Here is a 4,773-nt window from a genome sequence, read left to right on the forward strand (position 1 = left end):
GGGGGCCAGATGCGGCCCGCCAGGCCATTCTATTTGGCCTACAGGGCCTCTAAAAAATTTAGAAAATTAATATTTATCTGCCCCTGGATGCCTATCATGCAGCCCTCGATGGCTTGCCAAAACTCAGTAAGCGTCCCTCTGCCCAAAATAATTGCCCACCCCAGGCCTACAAGATAAGGCATTGGCCTCCAAAGCCAGGGATTGTGGGTATGAGTCCTATCTGGCAGAGGTATTATTTCACAGGTGACCACATGGCCTAATGGATAAGGCATCTGACTTCGGATCAGGAGATTGAGGGTTCAAGTCCCTCTGTGGTTGGTCTTCAGATGTGCATTTTACTAGGGTTAGTTGACCCCAATAGTCTTTTCTGCTCAGAGCAGGGGGGGCTGGACCTGATGATCTCAAGAGGTCCCTTCCAATCCTAAACTTCTGTGAATCATTCTTTGTAGGGTTGATAGAAAATTCCTATTTCTACTTATTGCTATATCCTTCAGATAGTTATAAGTCGGCGCCGTATCCTCCTCAGTCATTGCAAAGCAAACCAATCTTCAGTGTGGCTTCTTTCAATAGCAAATAGGACTCCTGGCGGTACTACATGTCAGCATGGTCAGACTCTTTTAAGATGTATATGAGAAATATCGTCTTGGCAGTGAACTGTATTATTTTCTGGAATACTCTTCCAAGGAAGAGAGCAGAAGCTGACACCAGAAATTGTACCAAGAAGAGATCATGCATTGAAAAGAGATGGTGTATACAATATGCAGGTTTTAGGCTTCAAAAAACAAACAAAAAAGAAATGATGCTCCCTAGGCAATTAGGGGTTGTACTTTTCTACAGAAGGGGAAATAAGACCAGCAAACTCACAGGAGTTCCTGGCTTCAGGAGTAGCCTTACAACACATGCATATTCCCTGTGGCTGCAGCAGACAGGTGAAGGAATAACAGTCTTATTTGGCAAAATGGGAAACATAGGTTGGATATAAGGACATGGTTCAACTCCCGATTGAACTACCCCGTGAGAAATGAAATCTCTGTCTGTGGAAGTTTTAAGTGCAGGTCAGACAATCATTTGTCTGAAATAGTTTAGACCAGAATGATCCTGCTCTGAGCACGGGATTGGATGAGATGTAATCGCCTAATGTCCTTTCCAACCCATTTTTTGTACGAGTCTACTAATTCCCTCTTTAAGTGGAATAAGCCCTTTTTCACTAGGGCTGTAGCAAAGAGTAGGGTAAGCAGTATACACCCGAGTAACTGAGAAAGAGCAGTGAGTTTCCTTTCGGCAAGTTTTACTTTCTCTTTGTGATTGTTCTTTGCCTTTTTTCCCCCTTCTTAGTGTATATTAGCTTCTACCTAAATCCTTCACACTGCATTTAGAACCAAATAAAGCATTAATATGTTCATCTCTGTGAAATGTTCTCCTAACTATTACCTCAGGCAGTCATTTAGTTGAATCTGATAGTGGGAACGCATTGACATTGTTAAGGTTAATGGCCCAATGATTAACAATACACATTTGCACTGAATGGTTTCAGTCACTGTTTCATAGAACAATGTGAACAGCCATTTGTACATTAGGCTACAATGTCCTGAAGTGGTGTCTTTCCTTTTTACATTATAGATAGTATAAGATCAAGGTCCTCGTACTCATACTAGCATTGCCAAATTATTGCCAAAGTTTTACGCTTACCTAAAAAGTGGGTTTTAGCTGACTCGATTTAACATGATTTAAAATGTGAGCCAAACGGATTTTTATGTCTGTTTGACACCGATGAAATTCTCCTCCATGCTGCAGGAGAAACAGTCTTTCAGGGGAAATCAGGTCAACACCAATATTTGAGTTGTACAGACTTAGGAGCATATAGTGTTAGGAATCAACTTCAAGAAACAATGTTCACTGATAAAGGATGGACTGTTTAATGTCATTGTAAGTATTTTTTCTGACTCTATATGTTTGCTACCATCACCTTTGAAGTTTAGTGGGATGGTTTCCAGAGTAAGATAGTACTCAGTGCATGCGTTTACACATGAAATTAATGCAAATGAATAAACTCCAAAGCATATCACACCAGAGTTTACTGCTCTTAGGCACCACATCTTCACACGCACCTGGGAATGGACCATGTTGAGCCAGGTCGGAGCAGCCCTGGCTAGCAGGGGGACCCAGGGATCAGCCCGCCAACCCAGAGGTCAGCCCGTGAGGCTGGGGCTGCTCCAACCCAGCTTAACGTGCTGTGGAGGGGCTGGCGGGGCCATGAGGCTGCTTCAGTGTAGGGCTAGCCAGCAGGCAACCCCTGCACTGAAACACCCTCATGCTCCAGCCAACCATATCAGCATCGACATGTGCAGTGTTGCAGAGTTAGAAACTCTGCAGCAGGGTAGTACTTGTAAATACTTGCATTTACAAGTACTACCCCACTGCAGAGTTAATTAGTTTCCTACGGCCTAATAGAGCCACATGTGTAGATGTTAAGACTTTACTGTGGAGCTAATTAGGCAGCTCCATAGTACACATCTCACGTAGAAGAGCCCAGTATAAGAGTAATGATTGCAAAGAACGGTCCTCTCAAAACAACTCCACTGAGGTCAGGAATAATATTAGTAACACATCATGAATGATATCTTCTGATCGTTCACAAGATAGCTCAGAAAACAGTGAGTTCATATGGTATCCAGACAAATCATCTACTATCACAAGCTTAATTTTTATATGTGATTTAGGTTTTACTAATTCTGAACACATTTGTCTCTTCAATATGATGCTTACAACAAAAATAGATTCTACAGATATTCGCTATGTGCAGTCTTTGGTAACTGAAAATTATAATCTCATCTAGCGCTTTCTTAAAACCCAGTGACAGCTGTCCCAGGATGATAGCATAATTTTTTAAAGTGCAGCCATCTGAAAGTGGAACTCTCTCTGAGAGATGCAAGAATACTTTGAAGGCCTGTATGTGTACCACTTTTCTTCTGAGCAGCCTACAAACATAAAAGTAATTAATTCAGCCTCACAGCACCGTACAATTGTGGTTATTATCAATGCTATTTTAAAATTATTTTATAGCACCCAAAGGTAAGCTTGGAAGCTCTTTATCCCAAATAATTTACAATCTAATCCTATGCATAGTGTGACAAACTGGCCAAATAAACAGGGTAATTCAGAGGAAGGATGATGATCTCACTTAGGCCTAATTTGTTGGGGAAAAGGCACTGTTTCCTGCCCAGGAGCTTTGCAGTAAGAGCATTTACCTAGGACCACTCACCCAGAAAAAGGGTCAAACCCCTATCTTCTACTTCTCAGGAAAGTATCTTAACAACTTAACTATGGGCTGGGTCACTAGGCAACCAAAAGGAAAATATCAGGCAAGATGGTATCTGGCTCTGTGTTCCTGGAAAGTAGGACCTCTCTCAGGGAGGGAAGGTGCCCTGGGTACTTGTCCCAATTAATTTTATCCAATACTTATGTCATGAAAAATGTTTAAGTAGCCTCAGAGGCCAGAACCCAGGTCTCCCCTCCCCCCACCCAAGAAAAATAAGTAACGTTATTTTTATATACTGTATTTATTCAAATCTAAGATGCACCCCACCCTCCAATCAGCACAGGGAACAAAAAGCCCTGTCTTAGATTTGAGTACTGGACTGGGAAAGGCAGCAACTCAGCTCCAGTTTTGGCCCCATGCCCAGGTCCTAAGCTGGAGCTGAGCCACCACCTGTCCTGGGGTGGCTTAGAGGAGGGAACTTGTGGCAGGGGAAGCATGCAAAAAAACTGTGCGATGGGGGTGGGAGGAGCACAAAGGGGAGACAGTGCAGGTGTGGGGGGGTACTTCTCAGGGGAGCCTCAAAGTGTGCAGCTTGGAGGGTGCGGGGCAGCTTGAAGGCAGTGGGGTGGGTGGGGTGGAGGGGAATTTCCACGCATAGAATCTAATTATTGGAGGGTTGTCTTAAATTCATCTCCCCATTATTCTGGCAGGGGAAGCAGCAGCAGTGAGTAAGGGGCCAGACCTCTGCCCCTTGAAATCCTATGCCTGCCCCTCCCGCCCCTCTTGATGCTTGCCCAGTTTCCCCCTGCCCCCACTGCTTACCTCCAGCTCTGGCTGCACCCCAGGCAGGCCCAGAGTTGCCACTGTTGATTTTGCCTAGCTGGATTAAGCTAAGGCTGGGGCTGGGACTAGGGCCGGGGCAGGCAGCAATGGGCAGGTAAAGGCTGTTCAAGGGGCAGGGTCTGGCCCCTTGCCTACTACTGCTGCTTTTCCTGCCACAGCAGTGAGGAAATGAGTTGAAACCAGTCCTCCAATAATTAGATTCTATGCAAAGCAAATTATTCCAATTTATTATTTTCCATATATAGAATCGAATTACCGGGTGGTCATTTTAAATTCAAAATTATTTTTGATTTGGATAAATATGGTGTATGGACAACAGAAGCATCTTTGTGTTCTTGGGAGTTCATTCGTTATACTGTATCCACTGTGAAAGCATTATGAAATGCTGGATTAAGTAGACTTCATTGGGTACATGGACTTCAGCTGGACTGGTATCAGAGCCGGGTGTTTTGCTATTTGTGTGTGTGGGGGGGGAGGGGGAGGGGGTATTTTGGGGTCTTTTGTTTTGTTTGTTTGTTTTTATTTTTACTTTAAAAAATGGCAGGTTCAATGGCCAGAATTTCATTGCTGTGATGCTGAAGAGTTGACCAGTAGCTTCATCACTGACATGGTGTTCTTTTGTTAAACTGAATTTTAAAATGGTCTGCTCACATTTCGGGAATTTCGTCTTT

General features: G+C 43.7%; 1 non-coding gene across 1 annotated transcript; it reads left to right on the forward strand.

The window, feature by feature from the left end:
- Positions 1–245: 245 nt before the first annotated feature.
- TRNAR-UCG (transfer RNA arginine (anticodon UCG)) lies at positions 246–318 on the forward strand. Its single transcript has one exon. It is a non-coding gene; the product is annotated as a tRNA-Arg (tRNA).
- The last annotated feature ends 4,455 nt before the right edge of the window (positions 319–4,773 follow it).

Source organism: Alligator mississippiensis, chromosome 2 (genome assembly GCF_030867095.1).
Source record: "Alligator mississippiensis isolate rAllMis1 chromosome 2, rAllMis1, whole genome shotgun sequence".
In the NCBI taxonomy this organism is placed as follows: Eukaryota; Metazoa; Chordata; order Crocodylia; family Alligatoridae; genus Alligator; species Alligator mississippiensis.